This window comes from Bos grunniens, chromosome 15 (assembly GCF_055505025.1).
Source record: "Bos grunniens cultivar Pamir isolate PY7600 chromosome 15, Bosgru_T2T1.0, whole genome shotgun sequence".
NCBI classification, from domain to species: domain Eukaryota; kingdom Metazoa; phylum Chordata; class Mammalia; order Artiodactyla; family Bovidae; genus Bos; species Bos grunniens.
The window spans coordinates 81,092,822-81,105,282 of record NC_141179.1 but is presented as its reverse complement, the minus strand read 5'-3'; the positions used below and the strand labels follow the sequence as shown (position 1 = coordinate 81,105,282).

The following is a 12,461-nucleotide window of genomic DNA, read 5'->3' as shown; positions in this document are numbered from 1 at the left end:
GCCAGCATCAGGTGGCTCAGTAACAGTCTAGTGCCTCTGAGGTTATCTGCCTGTGACTTTTTGGTTTTGAAACACAAGATGGCTACAAGGGAGTGTAGGGGGAGAAGACTGCCAGGTACAGAGTATAATTTATATGGAGTCAGAGAGTAATTAGCTTTGTGAAAGGCGTATCTACCTAAGTGTTTGTTAGTAGCAACAGCCAAAGAATAACACAGATTGTTTAACTCTTGCAGACCTGTTTGGCTGGTTTGTGCTTAAGGCCTTTTATTCATTTCTGTTTTTGCTGCAACATTAATCCTGCTGTGGTCTTTAGAAGAAAGCTCACAAGCATTACCCTATGATTCTAGACTCACTGAAGAGGGTGAAGCATGGTAAGTAATGCTGGTCACCACTCACAGGTTCAGTGTAGATTATTTGTTAAGTACAGAGAGGATTTGGCCAATCAAATTACAACTACTACAATGTCTGCCTACTTGGTAGATATTCAGGCAACAGCTTCACGCTCTCTTACTGAATTCCTTCCGTGACTCCTCATTCTTTCGGGATAAAATTCAAACTCATTTTAGAGAGCTCTTTTCATGTTCTTGAGCTCAACTGCTGAGTGATTCTACAGAATTCAAGTCCTTTCTCCTCCAGGCATTAGATTCCCTGGCAGGGACTCTGGCTGAACAATGAAAGGTTGTTATAAATTCATATTTTATTGCCTCCTCTTCTTATATTTGGTAATCTCCAGTATTAAATGACTGTATTCATCTCTTACCTAGGTAGATGGGCAAGGTGATAGGCTGTACGTCACACGAATTTTTAAAGCATGAACTCTCAGAGACATTCTGTCTGTGCCCAAAGCCTGGCTCTGTTACCCACTAACCTAGCAAATGTGGACAAGTTACTGAACCTCTTAGAGACTTTGGACTTTGGGGTTTGTGGGCTTAAGGATTCTATCATACATTAAATTATATAATCCATGTTTACTGAAGCACTCAAGATATTTGAATCTGTTACCTGAATAACTACCAAGTCAGCAGACACTGTAGTAGTTGTGATTTAATTGGCCAAATCCTCACTGTACTTAATAAATAATCTACATTGAACCTGAGAGTGGTGACCAGCAATACTTACCATGCTTCATCCTCATCAGCTGTCCCTCCGCATCTTGATCACTGGCTGAGGTTGCACCAAGAGTCAGAACTTGCCAAGAGGAAATTATTGCTCTCAATCTGAATAGGAATGAGGTCCACAGTTCCCTTCCATCAGCTTAAGGATGCTGTTGTTGTTATTTAATTGCTCAGTCGTTTCTGACTCTTTGTGACTCCATGGACTGTAGCCGGCCAGGATCCTCTGTACATGGGATTTCCCAGGTAAGGATACTGGAGTGGGTTGCCATTTCCTTCTCCAGGAGATCTTCCCAACCTAGGGACTGAATCTGCCTCTGCTGTTTGGCAGGTAGATTCTTTACCACTGAGCCACCTGGGAAGACCATTTATTTCCTTAGTTCATATCTTTGCTACCTAGGCTCAGGATCATAAAAGTAACTTCCTAACTGACCTCCCGTTTGCTACTCTCACCTTCCACAAATCCTATCTTTCTTAAAGACACTTCTGGTGATCCATGTTCTCTCACTGAATTCCGTCCACGACTCCTCATTCTTTCAGGATAAAATTCAAACTCCTTGGCTCAGCACACAAGATCCTTTATAATTTTTCTACTAGGAACTGAGGATCTGACAGTGAATAAGAGATAAGTTCTTGATGGTCAGTAAGTGTACATTCTGGTAGAGGAGATAGATGAAATGCTATCAAAGACATTAATAAAAATGTTGAGGGTACATTAAATGGTACTCAGACTCATAGGTACAAGATAACCCACCTCACTATGAAAACTTTTACAACATCAGAGATAGGTGAAAACTTATCTTTCTAATGCTTTTAGTTTACCACATGAGAAGTTCAAGGCACAGTGGCCAAAGTCCAGCAGGCATTGTTGCCAGTGCTTTCTTATTCTGAAAGACCATACTGACTCTCTAGAATCAGTCTTAATTATTGCTGTCTCTATTTTTTTTTATGCTTCTTTTTAACATTTGAATGTTGATGTGAATTTCAGATATGTGAAATGATATTTTTGTTATGTTTTCAAGAATAATCCATGTATTTTATATTCATATTGAAATATTTCTGGATGAAATTATATAATACTTAAGAACTGATTGAAAATAATCAGATGTGGGGAATGGAAGGTGTTACAGAAAACAAGATTGGTTATCAGTTAAGAATTATGGAAGCTGAGTAATAGTTACGTGGAGGTTCATTGTAGAAGACATTTTGCATTTGTAAAATTTTCTAGAATAAGATTAAAAAAAAAGCAGAGCCTGACAATCCTTTGGTGCAGGTTCCTGAAGGATTCCTGCATTCCGTACCAGCTCCTGGGGTCCTTCCAAAAAGCATCAGCCTGTATGTTTCTACCTAACCTGTAGAAAGTTTTGCAGATCCCTCTGAAAAGTGGGCCATGCTTCTGGTAGTGGGTTCATGTCTAAGAGGTATGAAAACAAATAAATGAACACCCCAATAAAGGAACACCTCATCCATTCTAAGGTAAAACAGAAAAAGGACTAGAGTGTGATGGAAGAAATCTAAACATGATACTTGTCCTGGCTGGGCCACAGAAAGTTTTTCTTCATGCCAGTGGCAAATGTCACCTACAAATTAGCACTTGCCATCTACTCTACAAGTATCAAATTATGAGCCACTGGAGTTGCTGACCTTCAGCAAACCTGGAAGGAGTTTAGCATTGATATCAGGAATGAGGTACTCCATGCTTTGGGAAAAACTGACAAAACAGGACTCTGATATTTTCAGGAGAGTATTTTATGACCCCAATTCTTACATTTCCTCTTACTTAGCCTTCTAGAAGAAAACAAAAATCTTTTATGGTGATATCTGCTTCTGGTAACTGGCAGCAAACTTCTGCAAAAAGTAGTATGTTCTTGATTTCATGTCTTCTGCCTTCATCAAAATCACATATATACTGACCTCCCCTACCCTCACCTGCTTGGAGCAGTCTCTCAGAGCTATATGAAATGCTGTCTTCTGGGCTATAGTCCTCATCGTGCCCTAATACGTAACTCACAACTCTCATCTTGTGGAATTTTTTAGTAGACAGTAAGTAGTACTTGGCTATGGAGATAGACATCATGGCTTTAGTACTGCCTCCATTGCCTACCAGCTGTGTAACCTTGGACAAGTTACTTAACTTCTCTGTGCTTCTGTTTCTTCACCTATAAAACAGGGATAAGAGTATCGAATTTTGTGAGGATTATGTGTCTATGCCTGGCACAGAATTAATGTCAACTGGCATTATTATTGTTGTTGTTGCCTGAGCTTCCCAGTAATTACAGTCAAAGTACACTTGGAGGTAAAGAAGCCCTGAGGAAATCACAGTTCGCTGTACTGTCCTGACCACCTGCACCACAGTAACCAACACAAAGTCTCCGATGCTGCTTCCCTGACATATGCTGGGGTCCCTAGGTTGGAGGGGAATGCTGTGCTGAAGGGTTTGGGCCAGGTTTCTCTCCACTGCAGGCCCACTAGGACCTCCCCTGGGAGATGGGGCTCACTGGGTGTGTGGTCACTAGCAGCCCGCCTTGAGCAATGGACTTTCTCATAAGGGAGGTGGTTCCGCCCAAAGACCAGGCACTAACTTCAAATGGACGGGTTTCCTGGTTCTGCTGAGCCATTGGTTGGTGCCATAGTGGGTCCTGCCCACAAGCAACCAAGGGCCAAGAAATGACAGTGAGGGGATTCAGACAACAGTGAAATCATGGTAATGAGGTATCAAGTGAGGGAAGAGGCTGATCCTGGCCTTCTCCACAAGGCCTTACAGCTCACCTGGCCTTGGGCCAGCAGGTGAGTTGAGGAGTCCAGAGAACAGGCTGGGGGCTCTGTCTTGTAGTGTTACCAAAAACACAAGTTCATGTGCTCAAGGCACAGTGAGGCCAGACAATACTAAACCATTGGAATTTGGAACAAAGAAAGGTTGATTATAGGACCATGCAGAAAGATGGGTGGCTCATGCCCTAAGAACTCCAGGATTACTGAAAGCTTTCAGCAAAGACCTTTAAGAGCAAGAGGTGAAGGAGAGGTGTGGTTAGTTGTTGCAAACTTTTTGATGTCAGATCCTTTGTTCTTGAAGTCAGGTCATGGTCAGATAATGATATTTCAGTAAATCTGTACCAAACGAATGCTGTTCTCTGTCCTGACAAGAAAGGACAAGGTCCCAAGGCACAGCTCTCACCCTCCAAGGTACCCATCCTTGGCTAAGAGGAGGCAGATCTCAGTTGGCAACTCCCTCACATCTGGGTCCTCAGACTCTCCCAGCTGTCATTGCTGAATGAGCCAGGGGTACCCAACACAACTGGCCCTCAGGCTCCTCAGGCATCCCAAAGGGAGGTCAGATCCCACAGACTGCAATGCAGGGGGGCTGTCACTGCTGTCAGGCCCTAGAGACAAGGATGGGGGGAGGCTCACCACCTTCTCAAGGCCTGGGCCAAGGCTAGTGGGTGGCCTTGGTGAGAGCACTGAGGCCCTACAGAACACCCCCCAAGCCTGTTCTTTGGGCACGCTGGCTCAGCTGCTGGCCCAAGGCTGGATGAGCTGGAGGGACTCGGGGAAAAGGCCAGGATCCACCTCTTACCTCACTCTCCGCCTCATGGCCACCACTCCACTCTTGTCCTAGTCCCCTCACTGTCATTTCTTAATGGTTGGTTGTCAGTGGCAGGGCCCACTGCTGCAGTATCCCAAGCTAATCAGGACTCACTGCCTGGAACAGGGTACAGAGTAATGATGCTTGCAATGGCCTCTGTTCTAAGGGCTGAGCTCACTCCACTCTGTTACAGTTTCCTCTTTTTCTTTGATGCTCCTCAGTCTTGAGGATAATACTTGGGTATGTTTATACTTGACAGGGTGACTGGGTTTCAACCTCCAATTCCATTTCATCCTTCCCCAGGTCTTTAAGGGAATCAGGTGAGGACTGCTCTAGCTGCTTCCTGCTGAAATAGGGCATAGTTCTACCTTTATATGGGGAATGGATACCAAGTTGTAAATAGTCCTGAGTTCCAAGTCCTTGATTCGAGTCATATAAGAAAGAGCTTGAATAAAGAAGTCAGGAGAATAAGCCTGAAAACCAGTCTGGACCTGGCATTCTTGGAGAGACTTGTTGACAGATAGCCAGACTGGCAGAAGTATAATTTACCAAACTAATGTGGGTCATAAGTAACTTGAGAGGAAGGGCTCCCCCATGTCTGGTGAACACAGGTCAAAATTAGTAATATTGCAGACAGAATCCATAAACATTATAACGGTATACAACAGTTCACTCAGTAACCAATCCTTCTGGCATCCTTATCAAAGTGATAAGGTGCCAGTGCTGGGGTAAGAACAACACACGTCACAAAGGCCTGTGTATTTGGTGATGGATGGCTGTCCTCCTTACTCTAAAGGAGCCACAGCTCATCCCTTGAACTTCATTACCAAGAAATTGTTCTCAATAGAGCTGTGTTATTTCAGGGGCCAAAGTAAGCAATACTGAGTTTTAGATTTTCATTATGCTTTATGAAAACCAGGTTTTTCCAAAGCCAGTACTCCATAACTCTGTGAATCAAGCAGCTAACAGTTCCTCTCTCACTGTTCCTAAATGAATACTAGCACATCAGTTCAGTTCAGTTGTTCAGTCGTGTCCTGACTCTTTGTGACCTCATGAACCGCAGCATGCCAGGCCTCCCTGTCCATCACCAACTCCCTGAGTCCACCCAAACCCACGTACATCGAGTCAGTGATGCCATCCAACCACCTCACCCTCTGTCGTCCCCTTCTCCTCCTACCCTCAATCTTTCCCAGTATCAGGGTCTTTTCAAATGAGTCAGCTCTTTGCATCATGTGGCCAAAGTACTGGAGTTTCAGCTTCAACATCAGTCCCTCCAATGAACACCCAGGACTGATCTCCTTTAGGATGGACTGGTTGGATCTTCTTGCAGTCCAAGGGACTCTCAAGAGTCTTCTCCAACACCACAGTTCAAAAGCATCAATTCTTTGGCGCTCAGCTTTCTTTATAGTCCAACTCACATCCATACATGACCACTGGAAAAACCATAGCCTTGACTAGACGGACCTTTGTTGACAAAGTAATGTCTCTGATTTTTAATATGCTGTCTAGGTTGGTCATAACTTTCCTTCCAAGGAGTGAGCGTCTTTTAATTTCATGGCTGCACTCACAATCTGCAGTGATTTTGGAGCCCAGAAAAATAAAGTCAGGCACTGTTTCCGGTGTTTCCCCATATATTTGCCATGAAGTGACCGGACTGGATGCCATGATCTTCGTTTTCTGAATGTTGAGCTTTAAGCCAACTTTTTCACTCTCCTCTTTCACTTTCATCAAGAGACACTTTAGTTCTTCTTCACTTTCTGCCATAAGGGTGGTGTCACCTGCATATCTGAGGTTATTGATATTTCTCCCAGCAAACTTGATTCCAGCTTGTGTTTCTTCCAGTCCAGCGTTTCTCATGATGTACTCTGTATAGAAGTTAAATAAGTAGGGTGACAATATACAGCCTTGACGTACTCCTTTTCCTATTTGGAACCAGTCTGTTGTTCCATGTCCAGTTCTAACTGTTGCTTCCTGACCTGCATACAGATTTCTCAAGAGGCAGATCAGGTGGTCTGGTATTCCCATCTCTTTCAGAATTTTCCACAGTTTATTGTGATCCACACAGTCAAAGGCATTGGCATAGTCAATACAGCAGAAATAGATGTTTTTCTGGAACTCTCTTGCTTTTTCAATGATCCAGTGGATGTTGGCAATTTGATCTCTTGTTCCTCTGCCTTTTCTAAAACCAGCTTCATCTGGAAGTTCATGGTTCACATATAGCTGAAGCCTGGCTTGGAGAATTTGAGCATTACTTTACTAGCGTGGGAAATGAGTGCAATTGTGCAGTAGTTTGAGCATTCTTTGGCATTGTCTTTCTTTGGGATTGGAATGAAAATTTACCTTTTCCAGTCCTGTGGCCACTGCTGAGTTTTCCAAATTTGCTGGCATATTGAGTGCAGCACTTTCACAGCAACATCTTTCAGGATTCGAAATAGCTCCAGTGGAATTCCATCACCTCCACTAGCTTTGTTCATAGTGATACTTTCTAAGGCCCGCTTGACTTCACATTCCAGGATGTCTGGCTCTAGGTGAGTGTGAGTGATGACACCATCGTGATTATCTTGGTTGTGAGGATCTTTTTTGTACAGTTCTTCTGTGCATTCTTGCCACCTCTTCTTAATACTAGCACATAGCACAGGTCAAAATGCCCTTTCCCTTCAAGGGTAAGTGTCACTACAAGATTGTCTTGTCACTCTGCTAGCTCTATTGCAGACAGCCTTAGGGACCATCATGGCTGCCAGAGAGAAGGAAGCTTTGTTTCCTCTACCAGTTTGAAATACATTTCTTAACAAATTCAGTGATATATCTGACCTATGTTTGTTTTATATTTGGCAAAACTAATACAATATTGTAAAGTTAAAAAAAAAAAAAAGGCAGAGATATTCCCTTACTGACAAAAAAAAAAAAAGTCCTTCCTATGAATCTTCCTGAAGATTAAGCATTTTTGCAAAACATCAGCTTAACTGATTATTAAAGCCTTAAAAGGTAAGTTTAAAGATATGACCACAATATGTTGACAAAGAAGTTTAATAAGGTTTGCTGTGATAAAACTAGAATTATGGCTGATAGATTATACCAGAACATATCTACAATTCAGAAACTTTATATAATTTCTAGAACTTCTACAGTAATAACATTTACCCATACAGTATAATCTTAGAAAGTTTACCACTCCTTGGACAATATATTAAATGTAATTCAACATACCAAATAAAATTGATTAAATATTGCTCCTTGAGATGCCTTAAAAAAAAGTGAAAGTCACTCAAGGGCACTCTAACAAACCTCGAAGTTAGCTGGAGGTCAAAGGAAGTTTAATTAGCATTTGATATTTGGGAAGTTTGTCAAAAAGTTTTAAAACACTTGGTCAAATAAGATCATTGATCACTGTAAGACCTTAAAAATACAGTCTAAAGGCTAAGTAAATTATGGCACAAAATCTGGTACTCAGTAAGTACTTAATCAATGGATGACTAAAGGATAAATGCAGTGAGATTAGTTAATACTGCCATCACCTATGTCTTCACTAGAAATCTTGTGAAATACTTGAGCCCAAATTCCTCCAAGTTGCTCCTCCCAATGTGAATCTTTGTGATTGAAGGTTTTGTAGGAAACATGAAATACTCATAACTTTAGGCTCAGAGGAGCTTCCTCCGAAAATACATACTGGTATTATCTCATCTTGGGAGATTAAATCTCTTTTGAGATACAGCATTTTTATCTAGTGCTGGCTGCATGGAAACTTCCCAGAAGTATAAGCTTCTGGAGCACTGCTTATTCTGGCAACAAAAGAGAAAGTCTTAATTAGTAGAATATAGGCAACTATTTTCTAACAAGGAGGCACATCTCAGAACTGTATGTCAGTACAGCAGTACTGAACTGTGTTGCTGAAGCTGATGGTGATCTCCTTAGGAAAGCAGTCTCAACCTTAGGGACAACTGCTCTTTTAAAGCAAAAAGACCAGCATCTGACACCATTTGTAAGTCTAAACATCCCATGCTGTTAGTCACTGCAAGATTGATTCCTGGTCGAATGTTTGTCTTTTTTCTATTATAAATTTTATAAATGAAGAAAATTTTAAAGAAGAAAATAAAATCATTAGCCACTCAAAGAGAGTCAGCATTAAAATCTGGAGAATTCCCCTCTTGTCATTTTTCTATGTATATTTTAGAATAACTATATTTCTGTATTATATGTAAAGATTTTACATTTTGATATTTTTCCAACTTAATATGATAATACACCATTTCTCCATGTTTTTTTTTGCAAGTTATCCATATATATTAGCAAAATCCTATTACCTAAGTTTAATTTCATCCTGACCATGCATAAAACTCATTTTTTACTCAAAACATATATACTACTTCCCTACTATATACTGATAACTTTTTCCTTTATTCTTAGTAGGTTTAATTACATATTTAGATTAGAATCCTCAACTCTTAAACACCTTAATTTTTATTGAAAGCCAGGAGGAAAGTAATTGTGAACTGTTTTTCACACCAGCATTTTCTGATTGGAAACTTAGGCTTTAATTTTCCTCTCCTAAGAAGGCAAATGTTGCTGTGAATAAAACTTAGATTTGTGGTAAATCCAAGTGGTAAACTTAGTTTTGCCTAGCAACCAATGTTCCAATATTTTATCCTACTTGAAATGACCCAGACAGTCAATTAATTATTGCCATTTAACTCAGTTCAGTTTCAAGTTACCAAAATCTGGAGAGGTTATTTTAGATAGACTTAATGTAAAGCTGAAACTCAAGTACTTTGGCCACCTCATGCGAAGAGTTGACTCATTGGAAAGACTCTGATGCTGGGAGGGATTGGGGACAGGAGGAAAAGGGATGACAGAGGGTGAGATGGTTGGCTGGCATCACCGACTCGATGGACGTGAGTTTGAGTGAACTCTGGGAGTTGGTGATGGACAGGGAAGCCTGGCGTGCTGCGATTCATGGGGTCACAAAGAGTCGGACACGACTGAGCGACTGAACTGAACTGAATGTTTCATCATATAAAGGTTTTGACATTTTCTTGCTGATAAATTTTTAACAGATATAAGGTCCTATTTGACATGTAACAAACCTACATACAATAGTGTTACAATTAGCAAAACAGCAAACTTAAGCTAGCAATACCAAATATCAGTTTGGTACTAAATATTTCCCAAATCACGAGGACTTGAAATTTTTTTTGGCCTTATTTCTAAATACTGCAAAGTATTTAATTTGTAAGCACTTACTTTTGAATTAGTTAAATAGAGCTCATTTGCAAGTTAACTCAGAAGTTTTATAGCCAAAAATGGTCCAGTTCTGGAGACTGAAACTCAAGTAGCTGCATTCAGGAAACAAATTTGAGTTTCCCAAAGCTGGCACACTTATATACAAGACTAACATACACAAAGAACAGAATCTAATTCCTGCAGTATAAAAACAGAAGGGTGAATTTCAACAATTTCTTCAATTTTTTAAAACAAAGATCTGTCTTTTTAACAACAAACAACATTCAAATGGAAAGACAGGGAATCATGAACATGTGTGGTGGCAATTCACCTGGCAAACACAAAGCCAAACTAACAGTTAGAATATGTTAAATTTACTTAGCTTCATGCTTTCTTCTAGAATTATTTTTATTTTCTTAGAGTCAGAATTCTGAAAAATAGTATTTCCACGAGCCAGCTTTCTCCAACTGCATACACACAAAAAAACAAGTTTTGGATTTTCCAAAGTTTCATCTTAACCAATTTTTTCCCTCTGGAGTCTAAAGAATATAGTGACCAAGCAATGTTTAAAAGCTTATTTCTTACACAGAAAGTGAAGAGGAACTAAAAAGCCTCTTGATGAAAGTGAAAGAGGAGAGTGAAAAAGTTGGCTTAAAGCTCAACATTCAGAAAATGAAGATCATGGCATCTGGTCCCATCACTTCATGGGAAATAGATGGGTAAACAGTGGAAACAGTGGCTGACTTTATTTTTCTGGGCTCAAAAATCACTGCAGATGGTGATTGCAGCCATGAAATTAAAAGACGCTTACTTCTTGGAAGGAGAGTTATGACCAACCTAGATAGCATATTCAAAAGCAGAGACATTACTTTGCCAACAAAGGTCCGTCTAGTCAAGGCTATGGGTTTTCCAGTGGTCATGTATGGATGTGAGAATTGGACTGTGAAGAAAGCTGAGCGCCGAAGAATTGATGCTTTTGAACTGTGGTTTTGGAGCAGACTCTTGAGAGTGCCTTGGACTTTAAGGAGATCCAACCAGTCCATTCTGAAGGAGATCAGCCCTGGGATTTCTTTGGAAGGACTGATGCTAAAGCTGAAACTCCAGTACTTTGGCCACCTCATGCAAAGAGTTGACTCATTGGAAAAGACTCTGATGCTGGGAGGGATAGGGGGCAGGAGGAGAAGGGGATGACAGAGGGTGAGATGGTTGGATGGCATCACTGACTCGATGGACTTGAGTTTGAGTGAATTTTGGGAGTTGGTGATGTATAGGGAGGCCTGGCGTGCTGTGATTCATGGGGTTTAAAGAGTCAGACACGACTGAGCGACTGAACTGAACTGAGTGATTGTATAACAACAGTGTATCCTGCTTGAGGACAGTTTCTCCTTCCTGAAAACCTTGTGATTAATCCTGATATTTTAAAATGTAAATTATGGGAGTGGGTCTGGTAGGATCTTTCTATTGTTAAGTTCTAATCCTGTTATCCTAAAATGTAAATTGTGGGAGTGGATCTGGTAAAATTTTCACAAACTTGAGACATTCTTTTGATTTATTGTAATAACTAATTAAAAAGTATATAATTCCCTTGCTAAAGACTAGCGAGGGGTGGGGCACTCTCCATTCCCCCTTCTGAGGTCTATATCAGAGGCTTTCTCTGTCCCTTTTTCACTTTAATAAAACTTCTGCCACACAAAACTCTGAGTGATCAAGCCTGGTCTCTGGTCCTGAAGCTAAACTTTCTGCGGATATCACAAATCCTACATCGTTCACCATAAGCTATCAATACCTGGTGTTGTCACACGCAAGCTCTATTATTCAAAGATGTCTCAACTAGCCAATGCTAGTACTGATTCACACACATGCAGCATACACATAACAAGCATGGTCCCACAGACAAAAGGACAAACTGAGTGGCTCAACGCAAACACATATACACACAAACACAAACAACAAATAAGCTGTAGTTGCACATACAGAAAATCAGAAAGCTGTAGTCTAAAATTCCACTTCCACTCCCAGATGGAGGTCTCCAAACAGTGGCTCAGCTCTCAAAGGAGAACAGACGCAAAGTAGCTCACTTCCTGCAATGGAAGCAGCCCAGATGGAGTGGAGAGAATTCCCAGCCTGCACTAGCTGGAGTCATTTACCCCAGGTGACACCAGATGTGGACTATAGTTCTGGACATTTCTCTGCCCGAACAGCCTCATGCTTTGGGAGAGCCGGCACCTGTCCTGGAGAGTCCTTCCCAGTTCCCGAGAGCAAAAGGAACTCCCGCAGCTGCTGGGCATTTGGGAAAGGGTGGCCTCCAGCCACGGTCAACCCGCCCTAGGCACAAGTGTCCTACTGCAGTCGCCATAAATAGTTACTGAAAATACAAGTTCATGTGCCCGATGCACAGTGAGGCCAAACACTAAACCACTGGAATTTGGAACAGAGAAAGGTTGATTACAGGACCATGCAAAGAGTTGGGTGGCTCATGCCCTAAGACCCCCAAAGTTACTAAAGCTTTCAGCAAAGCCCTTTTATTTTTTTATTTTTATTTTTTTTAA

General features: G+C 41.2%; 1 long non-coding RNA gene across 1 annotated transcript in view; it reads left to right on the top strand.

Annotated features, from left to right (window-relative positions):
* Positions 1-826: 826 nt before the first annotated feature.
* LOC147358747 (uncharacterized) overlaps positions 827-12,461 on the top strand; it is a 112,041-nt gene continuing 100,406 nt past the window's right edge. The window contains exon 1 of the long non-coding RNA XR_015141707.1: positions 827-1,358. This is a non-coding gene — a long non-coding RNA (uncharacterized LOC147358747). The remainder of the gene's footprint in view (positions 1,359-12,461) is intronic.